This window comes from Hyperolius riggenbachi, chromosome 11, assembly GCF_040937935.1.
Source record: "Hyperolius riggenbachi isolate aHypRig1 chromosome 11, aHypRig1.pri, whole genome shotgun sequence".
NCBI lineage: Eukaryota > Metazoa > Chordata > Amphibia > Anura > Hyperoliidae > Hyperolius > Hyperolius riggenbachi.
In genome coordinates, this window is record NC_090656.1 from 172894152 (window position 1) to 172906868 (window position 12717).

At 41.4% G+C, this 12717-nt stretch overlaps 1 protein-coding gene across 3 annotated transcripts in view; it reads right to left on the bottom strand.

Annotated features, from left to right (window-relative positions):
- The window catches only part of PRMT7 (protein arginine methyltransferase 7), a 162759-nt gene that overhangs the window by 48411 nt on the left and 101631 nt on the right, over window positions 1-12717 (bottom strand). For 2 of the 3 annotated variants that reach the window (XR_011024816.1, XR_011024815.1), the window contains exon 19: window positions 10304-10369. The gene's annotated coding sequence lies outside the window, so the exon portion shown is untranslated. Of the gene's footprint in view, window positions 1-9923; window positions 10370-12717 lie in introns of those variants that run through there. The other variant, XM_068260746.1, reaches the window with a different exon arrangement.

Genomic DNA, 12717 nt, shown 5'->3' on the forward strand with positions numbered 1-12717 from the left:
TTTTTCCCTTTAGGGGCTAATTGGACCATGCCTTGTAAGGGTGTTTTCGCCTTCCTCTGGATCAACAGGGATATGTGAGGGAGCAGGCTGGTGTTGTACTTTATACTGGTTGAACTCGATGGACGTATGTCTTTTTTCAACCAAAATAACTATGTAACTATGATAGGTTCTGATGCATTGCACAGTAAGACATGCTTTGGTTGGCCAACAACAACAGATCATCTGTTACCTGAAAGATCTTTTGTTAACTTAGCAAACAGCAAATCTTCCTGGGTGAAAACCACAATCTACCTGGAGGGATTCTCAACCAAGCTTCACTTTTCTATAGCATAGTTGATCAGTGATGAATGGAGAAATTTCCCTCACGGTGGCAGATCCTATGTAAACAAATTGTTCAAAGGTAGATTCAGTCTGCAAGTTCCTCTGTACAATTTCCCTCAGTATAACCGCTTATGTAATAAACTATATTGTATGCTGTATGGCCAGCTTAGATTGTATTCAGATACGATCTCCATAGCTCGTAGCATATAATATGAGGACCTGAGGCGCCAGGGAGGAATAAGTGGCTTTAACAGGAACTTTGGGTGCCCCATTATTTCTAAATGCAGTTTGTATAGCAGGTGCCCCTAACATGAAACATACCAGCGTGTGGCGTTGCAATGTGTGTGCTGCGCACTAATCACCTTAGTGCCCAGCACCCACTGCAACACCACATGCCGCAGCACTGGTATGTTTCAATTTAGCACTTGATGTGTGCAATGTTCATTGTGCCTCACTCTCTGGAAATAAAAGCCACCTGCAGTGCCGATCTTTCCCTTCTCTTCATCCATACATGTGCAATATCTTGCTGGATCAGAGCATGCAAGTTGCATCCTCGTGAGGGAAGTGTGTGAATCCTGCCTGTTCCCCCGTGTCATCTATCCCATGTTTTAGTGCCAGCTACTCCTCCTTCACTATTGTCAGTTAGGGTTAGACATCGGCGTGTGTTGGGGAGGGGGGTCAGTTAGGGTTAGACATTCGTGTGTGTTGGGGAGGGGTCAATTAGAGTTAGGTATCGGTGGAGGGAGGGCCCATGTGTGAAAAGGGTTAGGCTTAAAGAGACTCCGTAACAAAAATTGCATCCTGTTTTTTATCATCCTGGCTTACTGCAGCACGTTCTACTATCACCATCTCTGTAATAAATCAACTTATCTCTCTCTTGTCAGACTTGTCAGGCCTGTGTCTGGAAGGCTGCCAAGTTCTTCAGTGTTGTGATTCTGAGATGCATCTCCCCCCTCCAGGCCCCTCTCTGCACACTGCCTGTGTATTATTTAGATTAGGGCAGCTTCTCTCTTCTCTCTTATCTTTAACAAGCTGGATAAATCCCCCTCTGAGCTGGCTGGGTTTTCACATAATGAGGAATTACATACAGGCAGAGCTGTCTGCACTCTGCAGGAAGAAACAGCCTGACACTTCAGTGGAAGATAGCAGCAGGGGGAAAGAAACACACAAATGATCTCTTGAGATTCAAAAGGAAGGGTGTATACAGCCTGCTTGTGTATGGATGTATTTTCTATGTGTGGACATACTGTACATCAATCTACTTCCTGTTTTGGTGGCCATTTTGTTTGTTTATAAACAAACTTTTTAAAACTGTTTTTAACCACTTTTAATGCGGCGAGGAGCGGCGAAATTGTGACAGAGGGTAATAGGAGATGTCCCCTAACGCACTGGTATGTTTACTTTTGTGCGATTTTAACAATACAGATTCTCTTTAAGGATAATACAATATCTGTAAAATTTACCAATATTTTGCAATCAAAGTTTCCACTGTCCAATGGTAGGATGTCTGAAACTTTACCGATATTCTACTGGCAGCTATCTCTGGAGCCCAAATTACTGTGGCACACTTACATTTCAATAAAATTGGACAAATGTACCTGTCCATAAAATAATAATCATTCTACCCAGAAAAAACAGGTAAACATTTTAACCATGTGAGGACCACAGGCTTACACCCCCCTGGTGACCAGGCTATTTTTTTTTTTACAATTCAGCATTCTGCATCTTTAACAGGATGCTGCACGGCCATACAACTTAGCAGCCAAACGAATCTTGCCTCCTTTTCTGCCCACCAACAGAGCTTTCTGTTGGTGGGATCTGATTACTGCTGCTTTGTAATTTTTTTTTTTTTACTAAAATGTGCCTTTTATTTCTTTTTTTTATAATGGATGTGTCAGCATAATATTTGACAGCCTGCAGTGTTTGTGGCTGGCTGTATGAATAGAAAGAGCATACATGGTTGACCAACAATTGCAAGTGACAACTGTGTAGACAAAAGATAAACCATATGATAAGAAACAGAGCTAAAGTAGCCATACATCAGGCCACTTTGCGGCTGATCGACCATCCGATTCAATGATTATAATAGAATCGAATTAAAATCTTAGCATGCCCGATCGACAATGTGACTAATTTCAGGCCGAAATTGGTTGAATGTATCGATCGGACCTGCTGCAAAATGTCGGGCCAAAGTGTGAGATCAGGTTTCGCGGCAGTAACAGCATGCAATATCGGGATGAGTCAAACTCAGCGGAACCCCTGGATCTGTCCCTCCTTGTGTAAAATGTGCCCCCCGATGCCCGTGCATGAATACTTTACCTGTTGGTGTGTCACTGCCTCCACATACACGCGGGTGATGTCACACACGCATCCGCGGTACGCCGGCAGCCACGTGGGGTGGGTGTGAGGAAGACAACGGAGCCAGTGGCGGCCAGAGACAGGTAAAGCATTCAGTATTCAGGGGAACACATTTTACACTAGGGGACACAGTGGCGGTGAGGTGACATCACTATGCTGAAATCGATTGGGAATCAGCCTGCGGTGAAAAAAGAGAGAGATCTGTCTCTTGATCGATTCTGCCCATCATTCTAGATTTATGGCCACCTTAAGTCTCCCACGCATCCTAAACCGCTTTCAAAAACATTTTCAGACAATAAGGTGTAGAAAATTGCCATTTCTGGAAGGCAGTGACACTGGAGCACCCAATAGAGCATACTGCACTGGTAAGAAGTGGTGTCAGCCATGAGAACTTGGATAGAACATATCTGTGGTTGGAAGAGCTCATTTGGCTTCAGAAAAGAGGGGGTGTTCTTTCTACCATTTGATATCAAATGAAGATTAGAAGCAACCATGTGAAAAAAGGTTCACACACACTATTCCTGTATTGTTTAGCAGCAGCATTCAGCAACAAGAGAATTTATAAAATAGATAGTTGGATAAGTTCCTCCTGCGAGCGGCCATCTGGACCCTACACTATCAATAACAAGACAGGAGAACGGACGGATTTTAATATTCAACACTCGTCACCCACACAGCCCATCTGTTTGACAACATTCCGGGAGCTGGAGGTTTGACACACAGGAGATCTACAGAATGGTAGGAAAACAAGGCCAAGATTAGCTAAATCATCTGTTACCAGAACCGTGGGATTTAACACCTGCCGTACCAGGGGAGCTTATACAACACGGCAGAGCATATGGTGAGGACTCGCTGTTGTCCAACTACAGTGCTGAAAGCCTATTCCACAATCACCTTTGGCTGCTCCTGACTGATGTGCATAGCATGCCTGACTGTGAATTACAGAACATAAGCATATTGGCTGACATACATCTAAAGGCAAGGCGCATCTATCTGTAAATGCAAATGACGGCCAGGCAGGAAACCACTGGTAAGACAGCAAGTGTTCCCCTAAACCTCTTTTCTTGTTAAAGAGGAGCTGTCATTTCTATTATCTCAGAAAAAAAACACATATATAAGCAGATAAATACTTGCTCTACTTACATAACAGATGTATTGCACTGTCCACGTTATGATTCCTAGGAATTTTATAAAGGAAAAGCAGAAAATCCTATTCTAGACAGTTTCCATGTTAACTGTGGCTATTTTGAAGCTAATCCTGATGTAAGTTCCTCCCTTACTCTCCTCTGCCTGATTTGCCTGCCCTTCACTATAGGAAGTGCATTGTCTCAGCGTGAGAAACATTGGCCAATCAGAGAGGAACAGAGGTGTGGGAGGGGAAAACAGGAGGGAAAGAGGCTTCAGCCAATCAGGCTGTATTAGTTAAGTCTGGGGGGGGGGAGTAGAGAAGCAAGAATGATCAACCCAGCATGCCCTGCAACTTCCTTTTTGTGTACCAAATTGTGTGTACCAAATAAGTCAGGTAAACTGGGGAATGATCACTTATCAACAAGAAAAGTAATAGTGATTTTAACTTTTAGATTGCCTGGTTAGCATCCTTATTCCTTGTTTACCAGATAAAAATAAAGAATTGATTGTATACCCGACAGTTACACTTTAAAGCAGCAGGGACAGCCATAGTATCCCAGAAAAAAACACATATATAAGTAGATAAATACTTGTTCTACTTACATATGTATTGTACTGTCCTCATTTTGATTTCAGTGAATTTTATATAGTAAGTAAAGAAAAAACTGTTGCAGACATTTTCCATCTTTATTTCCTCTAACTGCGGCCAATCCTGATGTCATTTCATCCCTTTCTCTTTCTTTCTCCTAGAAACTGCACTTTCATATCTAGCTTGCTTTGTTAACACATGTGAGCACAGCATAGATCGTATTTTAGCAGCCTCTGCAGAGGGGTGAGGTGTATTTCCCTTCTCAGTCTCACATCACACTGAACTGCCCTCAGCCAATCAGTGGAGAGCACAAATGTGGGAGGGGGATAGCAAGCTTCCCTCTTGCCGGCCATGTACGAGAAATGAGCCAGCTGGGTTGACTGAAATAAGATTAATTACAGTGGAAGGATTTATGATTATATTGGAATTTTTTAAATTCAGGGTCATAATGTAGACTACATAATGAACACAGAGCAATGGGTAAATGGAATTGGATTTTGTGGTTGACAATCCCACTTTGCATGAGAGCTCGCACACAATAGCAGCTTCAGCAGTGCTGCACAATCACCAGTTCATAAGTGAAAGTCACTGTACCAAGCCATGCAACTGACCAGGTAAAACATCTGCCACTTTTTCAGCAAAAAAAAAAAAAAAAAAAGATTCTCTGCTGTCATCATGCAGAAGACTGGAACTGCTAAGGTATCATGCAGCGACATATCAGTGGGGGTAAAGAGGTTGCAACTGCACCAGGCCCCCTGAATCTGAAGGGCCCAAACAGTGCACTCCGCCAGTTGCTGCATTAGCTCTTTATTAGTGCTGTAGTGGTAATGATCACCTCTACGTGTATTTTGTATAATGATAATCATTAAAGAACAAGCGACACCCATGCTAACCTAGAAATAAAAAACACATATATAAGTAGATAAATACTACCTCTAATTACATAAGAGATAATACATCGTGCTGTCCACGTAATGATGCTGTCCACGTAATGATTCCTGTGAATTTTATAAAGGAAAAGCAGAAAATCCTTTTCTAGGCAGTGGCCATCTTGCCAAGCTAATGCTGACATCATATCCTCCCTGACTCTTGTTTTCCCCCCTCCCTTCTCTTGCTCATTGTGTATTCATTAGCTGCCCTCCTCTCAGAGTCTTTTTTTTCTATTTACACATCCAATCACTGAGTCACCTCAGCCTTGCTTGTAAACACAAGTGATCAGCTAGGCAGGGAAATACATGGAAGAGGAGGAATATATTATAGATAAAAAGAACTCCCAGCATTCAAAAGAACTCCCAGCATTCAACTTTTTGGCACTGTTTGGCATTAGGGCCAGTGCTCCTATAGTATGTAATAACTCCAAACCATAACAGCAGAAAAAAGTTTTGAATGCAGGATTAGCATCTTTATCACTTAATACACTCAGACCAGTTGCTGTTGAAATTTGATTTTTATGGTGACAATACCGCTTTAACAAACCTTCTCTTCTCCTCTACTTACACCTCTCTCACACAGGGACTATTTTTAGTGGTCTGTAGCACATGATTATACTTACAGTGCTGGAGGAGCACAGTGTAAATTTTGCACTGAGCCCCATAATTTGTAGCGAGGCCACTGGTATCTCTGCGATTACTGGAGCCATAGATGTTGCTGATATTTAAACATGGGCTAATAAGCTGCTGGACCATTGATTAAATCTGACTAAAGGTGGCCATACATGGTACAATTTTAAATTTTTTTCGATTAGATAATTTAGTTCGATTATTCCGTTAGATCGAATATAAAGTTTTTTCCAGCATGTCCGATCTGATTTTTCTTGAAAAAACGGGATAATCGTTCGAATTTCTTGATCGAAAAGAAAATATTTTAAACTTTCATTCGATTTGATCATTTAGATTGAAAAAACGGGATAATCGAACGTTTTTATTGTACCATGTATGGCCACCATAATAGCTTACCTGCTTTAAAATCATTCAATGCATAACTGCATCAATTTCACTCAGTTAAGGCTCATACACACATGCAACTTAATACACGACCAACCGCCAAACATGACGAACTGCACAACTTGTTGTTTGCATGACCATTACGCACACACGCGCTGACCGACTAAAGAACAAACTCACTTAAATACTGCATGCTCACCATACCACACATTCAAAAAACAAGTCGTTCAAACAACTTGTACACACGTGGCCAACTTGCATGATAGTTGGTCAGTTGATCCATTGGCTGAATCTGGCAAACCGCCGCTTATCAGTTAGTCGTCTAGTCGTTTTCTGACCTACACATACCCCACCTATCGTTCAACAGACAAGTTTTAACGATAGTTGGGTGGAAAAGTTGCTCGTGTGTATTGTCTTGTGACAATGAAATCTACAGTGACAAGAAGTCACAATCAAATAGGCAGCGGGTTAAGTGATGAGTGCATTAAGTAGTACACAAACTATACAAATCAGCATTTCAAGATCAGTTTTGGCCTGATTTGTAGAAAATCCCTGTTAGTCACAGCATGGTGATTCGATCACCCTACTCAACTGGCAGGCCTGCTATTAGAATACTATCAATGTGGTTCAGAGTAGAATCCAATGAAAAGATCATGTACCTGACCAAAATAAACATCTACAGTAATATGGTATGGTGGCCTTAAAGTGGATCCGAGATGAACTTTTACACATTGCATAATTGTGTTCCTTTCCTATTGTTTATAGGGCATTCCTCAAGTCAAATACTTTTTTTTTTTGTTTTAATACTCTAATTCCCTATAAACTAACCAAGCCACGCCCACAGGTTTTCAGAGAGCCAAGGCTCTCTCAGACAGTAGCAAGGGTTCATGGGAGCTCAGTCTGGGCAGGAGGGGGAGGTATTACTAGCCAGAGGTTACAGAGGCAGAGGGGAGGAGGGGGATTAGTTTTTTTTTGCTCAAGATGCAGATAAGCCTGCTTCTGTGTAATGTTTACAAACAACATGGCTGCTGTCATTGTATCACAGGAAGAAATAATCATTTTCTATTAAAGCTGCAGCTAGATTTGCTGTGTAAACTATCTAAACTTTAGATAAGCTATATAGACAAGTTACCTGTTATAGTTAGTTTTTCATCTCGGATCCGCTTTAAAGAGAACCCGAGGTGGGTTTGAAGAATGTTATCTGCATACAGAGGCTGGATCTGCCTATACAGCCCAGCCTCTGTTGCTATTCCAAACCCCACTAAGGTCCCCCTGCACTCTGCAATCATACATAAATCACAGTGGGCTGTGTTGGCATCTTTAGTGTCAGTCTCGGCTGCTCCCCCGCCTCCTGCAGAGCTCCAGTCCCTGCCCCCGTCCCTTCCCTCCAATCAGCAGGGAGGGAAGGGATGCAGGCGGGAACTGGAGTTCTGCAGGAGGCGGGGAGAGCAGCAGACTGACACTATAGAGATAAACACAGCCAGCTCTGACAAGCTGCTTGTCAGCAGCGTGGCTGTGATTTATGGAGGGATTGCAGAGTGCAGGGGGACCTTAGGGAGGTTTGGGATAGCAACAGAGGCTGGGCTGTATAGGCAGATCCAGCCTCTGTATGCAGATAATATTCTTCAAACCCACCTCGGGTTCTCTTTAAGTCTACCTTAACAATCCATTGATGTTGTATACACCCAAGTTAACTATTCTATGACAGTTGCTTGTAAGGCTGCATAAAGTTTTTGCAAGAAAACTAAACAAGACAAGACTGTGTGTGACCAGTTTTAGGTCTCCTGGTCTGCAGATCCTTAAAAAACCCTACATATGCAAAGTACCATCTGAATTGTGAAAACAACCATTCTTCCCTAGATATGTATTCTTGGCTGAGGAGAGTCTGCATGTTCATACTGATGGAGCAGAGAGGGGGAGGATGGAACAGCAGTCCCGGACACCAGCTTGTCTTGAGGAAAAACAAAAGCAATCGGCTGGGAAAATTCAAACCATCTGCCCTTGATCTCAATGCAGGACAGGCCAAATGGGTGCTTACAGCCATAATATTTCCAATATGACAGCAAACAGTTGGCCTGGACAGTAATCTAACTTCTGGATATACTTTACCAAATTTGCCTGACCAAATAACCTTTCTTTGCAGGATTTACTGACTAGGGCTGTCTGCTTACTGAGGAACAAATGTAAAAAAGAAACTCAAACTCAACACAAGCCAGTAAGTGTGTCCCATCTCGAAGTAGAAAATTAATATACATATTAGGCGTGTACAATAAGGGTAAAGAAGCGCCCAGGGGTTTATAAAACCGAGTTAAAAACAACAGTAAAACCAATAAATGAGGTGGCTTACATTAAGGACATTCTCATAGGAAAAAAGAGAATTTTATTTTTGCACAGACAACGCGTTTCACGGGTGTAAGCCCGCTTCCTCAGGCCAATAAGAGTGCCAGAGTATGTAGAGCCAGTATGCAAGGAGAAGCGACCACCACCAGTCCCAGTCTGGGACACCCCGAGTGGAGACGGGTTCATTATCTCCACCTGCTTCCTGTGTTCAGTTGCCCCCAGCAACCCACCTTTGTGAGTAGCCCTTTTATCATTATATTGTTTTCAGTGTTACTGACATACTACACCATTTGGGGTCCCGATTTTTGTTTTGTATCTTCTTTCCCGGGTGTCCCGACACCCCATCCACTGCATATTCGGCAAGTATGTAGCGATTGTTGCAGTGGACCTATACTTTATAGCCTGCTGCAATTTAGGACCTGGATGAAAAAAATGCTGATTCCGCGGTTGGACACTGATCCTGAGTTGTCAAAGGATAACTGACCTGAGAGAAATAGGGAGGCTGCCATATTTATTTACCTTTAAACAATGCCAAATGCTTGGCAGTCCTGAATGCCTTTCATGCATCAGTAGAATTTGAATCACACACCTGAAACATGCACACAGCTAATCCAGTCAAACTAAAGTCAAACATATGTATTGAGACAACGGGAGCCCAGATAGTGTAAACAAAACTACTTACGAAGGTGGGTTGCAGGAGGGGCAACCAACCACTTGCGGTAGGTAGAGACAATTAACCTGTCTCCACTTAGGGTGTCCCAACAGGTCTGGATGCAGTCACTCACTTGATCAAAAACGCCAACTGAATATCACAATGGCGTTCACCATGTATAAACAGAGGGGACCCCTCCAATCTTACAGGTAACGGGGTACACTGTACTTGGCGAATAAAATCTGATTCTGGTGTTACCATAGCAATGCTCACATTACCTATGCACCCCGGATTGAGCTAATTGAGCAATGAGTGGTACTTTGCAGTCGTTTGTAACTATGTAATACTGCCGATGGTTTGTGCATTAGGGCCGAGTTTAGCTTCAATAATGACTTATGGTGTCAGGCTGATTCCGTAGCAGACCTTTAGGGGTGAGTGCTATCCTCCTGTTTGACATACAGTGGAGGAAGCCTCCAGGTAAGTCTAGTCCCACACTTTGCTATTGCTACGCTTGTCTCATTGAGTGTCTCTTAGTCTTAAAATAATAATTTCAAGAAAAAATAAATAAAATAAGACTCTATAGCCTTCTAGATACATTACTGACATTTCAGTTTTTAATTATATCTACAGATAGGCAAATTTGCTTTGTGTTGCGGCTGCCTTTTTCTTAGTACTATATATTATTCCATGCTATACTATACTATACTGAGTAGTAGCAGTAGGGTACTGTACCATGTTAGCCATCGGTAAAAGCAAGAAGTTTTGAATCAGGATGATACCATTTATTGGCTAACTTAAAAGAATAAGAGTAAGCAAGCTTTCGGCTCTATAGCCTTCGTCGGGCTGGAGGCTTTTAAGTTAGCCAATAAATGGTATCATCCGGATTCAAAACTTCTTGTTTATATATACTGAATAATATAAAAACAGTAATGAAATGTATGGTGTCCTACATAGTGTAAATGGTTGGTTTACCTATGTCCCCATGAAAATTTAGGCTCTCTGTTCAGGGGATCTTTTGCACCATTTCATACTGATGACCTGCACAAATACAAATCACAAGAGTTTGGTTATGAGATTTCAAGACTGATTGTCATTGTTATATCACTTCTACAATGTCTACACAACAGACTGAAAAACAAAAAGGTTAAAGAGAAATTGTAGTTTTTGATTAATTTTCATTTTTTTAAGTTTACAAATTAGCAGTTTGTATTCTCTTGCATATTGTTTTAAAGCTGCTATGTTTTACAAACATTAAAATACAAGATGCTGACAGGTTTGAAAGGTATATTGGGTTTTCTAATAAAATATCCCAGCGGCTCTGTCATGGTGAGGTCAATGTGATGAAGTCTGGTCTCATTCACTTGGCTACCAGACCTGTGTGAAGCACTCAGCAGTTTGTGTATTTCACAGTAGCAGGCCGAAAACTGAGGAAGAGATTAATATCTCTGCTCGTGAATGTCAATGGTTGTCCATGGAGGTAAATATGATATATTCATATGTAATGTTTCATAACTGCCACGATTAAATATGAAAATCAGTTGCACTGAACATCAGTACTTAATATATAAATAAATAAAAATTGAAGTAGATAAAAAAATAAAGCAAAGCAAGTTCTACATATACAAACTAGCGAGTAGCAGCATAAAATGATCTATCTCTGATCATAGGACATACAGTATGTTAATCATATTATAGAACTGTCAATGACATAGCAGACCCCAGCCTCTCCAAAGAACACTAGTGTAGGTCTATGGGACTTTTTGTGCGTGTTGACGTGTGGAGTATGTGTTCATGAAGAGAGTTTCTTTACTACAAAGCTGGGCAATTCCATTGTCTACAAACAACGGCAATTGACTTGAATATGAAACATGGAACACTCCAAGAAGGTAAGCAAACCTAAATTGGAACTTTGGTTGGGGGGGGGGGGGGGGATGGAAGAAGAAATAAACAAGTGGAAAGCAGATAATTAATAGACACATTATAATGAACAACATCTTTTCAGTACCTCTCTCAAGAGTACATCCCTGAAAAGTCCCATTGGTCAGCTCTCATATTACTGTATTTGGAGTAGAAGGTTCATAACAAGAGATCAAAGACGGACTCAGGAACTGCTACAGGAAATACTGTCAAGACCTGTACATGGGGGTCAAAAATCTCAGTCCAGCCTAGGGGAGCCGATGTCCTTATCATATAATCCACGGAACCATGTCAAAGATGTTGTGTCATGCAGGGGACAGGATACCCTGTGATATTAGAGGTGATGAAACATGACCTTTTACCAAAGTTATTTTTGCATCAAAATTTGCATTTTGGACTTGAAAGTTTGGAGAAAAATATGATGGACTTTTAGCAAGATACCAATTTCTGCTAAAATAAGAACTGTCTAGAGCAGTGTTCCCCAACTCTGTCCTCAAGGCCCGCCAACAGTACATGTTTTGCAGAAAACCACAAACATTCACAGGTGAGGTAATTAGTGTCTCAGCAGAGCTAAATAACTACCTGTGTGGATTTCCACAAAACATGCACTGTTGGTGGGCCTTGAGGCCAGGGTTGGAGAACACTGGTCTAAAACCTAGGTTCTCAACGTGCGGTACGCGTACCCCGGGGGGTACTTCTGATGGTTCCAGGGGGTACTCAGACTTGCTATACTTAACCAAGAATAACAAATTTAGAGTTTTAGAAAATGATAAATCCCATTTAAACAACACCAAATTAGTAATTTAGCTAAATAAAAGCAATAGTAAATGCTTGGAAATTGTTTAGAACCAATTATCATGTAATATGATACATACATACATTTGTCAAGGGGTACTTGCGATAAGGTTTACTATGCTAGGGGGTACTTGGCGAGTACAGGGTTTTAAAAGGGGTACATACTAATAAAATGTTGAGAAACACTGGTCTAGAGGATGTGTTTTTTCATGCTCACTGCCCTCAGTGCATTTAAAATAAAGTGTTTTGCATACCGTATATGAAACCGTGCAAAAACGTGGTTTCTCAAACTCATAGGCTTCAATGAATTTGCTAAGAACGAGTTTCTAATGGTTGTATATTTTCAAAAATATTCTCATAGATTAACATTATGGGGAAACAAAAAAAGGCCATATTTGATTCACCACTAAAGATGAATGGTCAATAAATGAACTCTAATTACTTTCTATAGCCCTGATTCACCCTAATTGCAGGCAGCACATGCTAGTTTCACAGGTATTAATGCTGGGGGAGCACTGCACGTTAAAAGAACTGACAGGAAGCTGAAAATAGCAGTGTTCTGCTAACAGACTGAACTGTGGATTACATTACTACACAAGATTCACCAATGGCAAATACAACGTGCTGGATCCACCCCAGTGGAGCCACAGCGTTACAATGTACTTCAATAGATC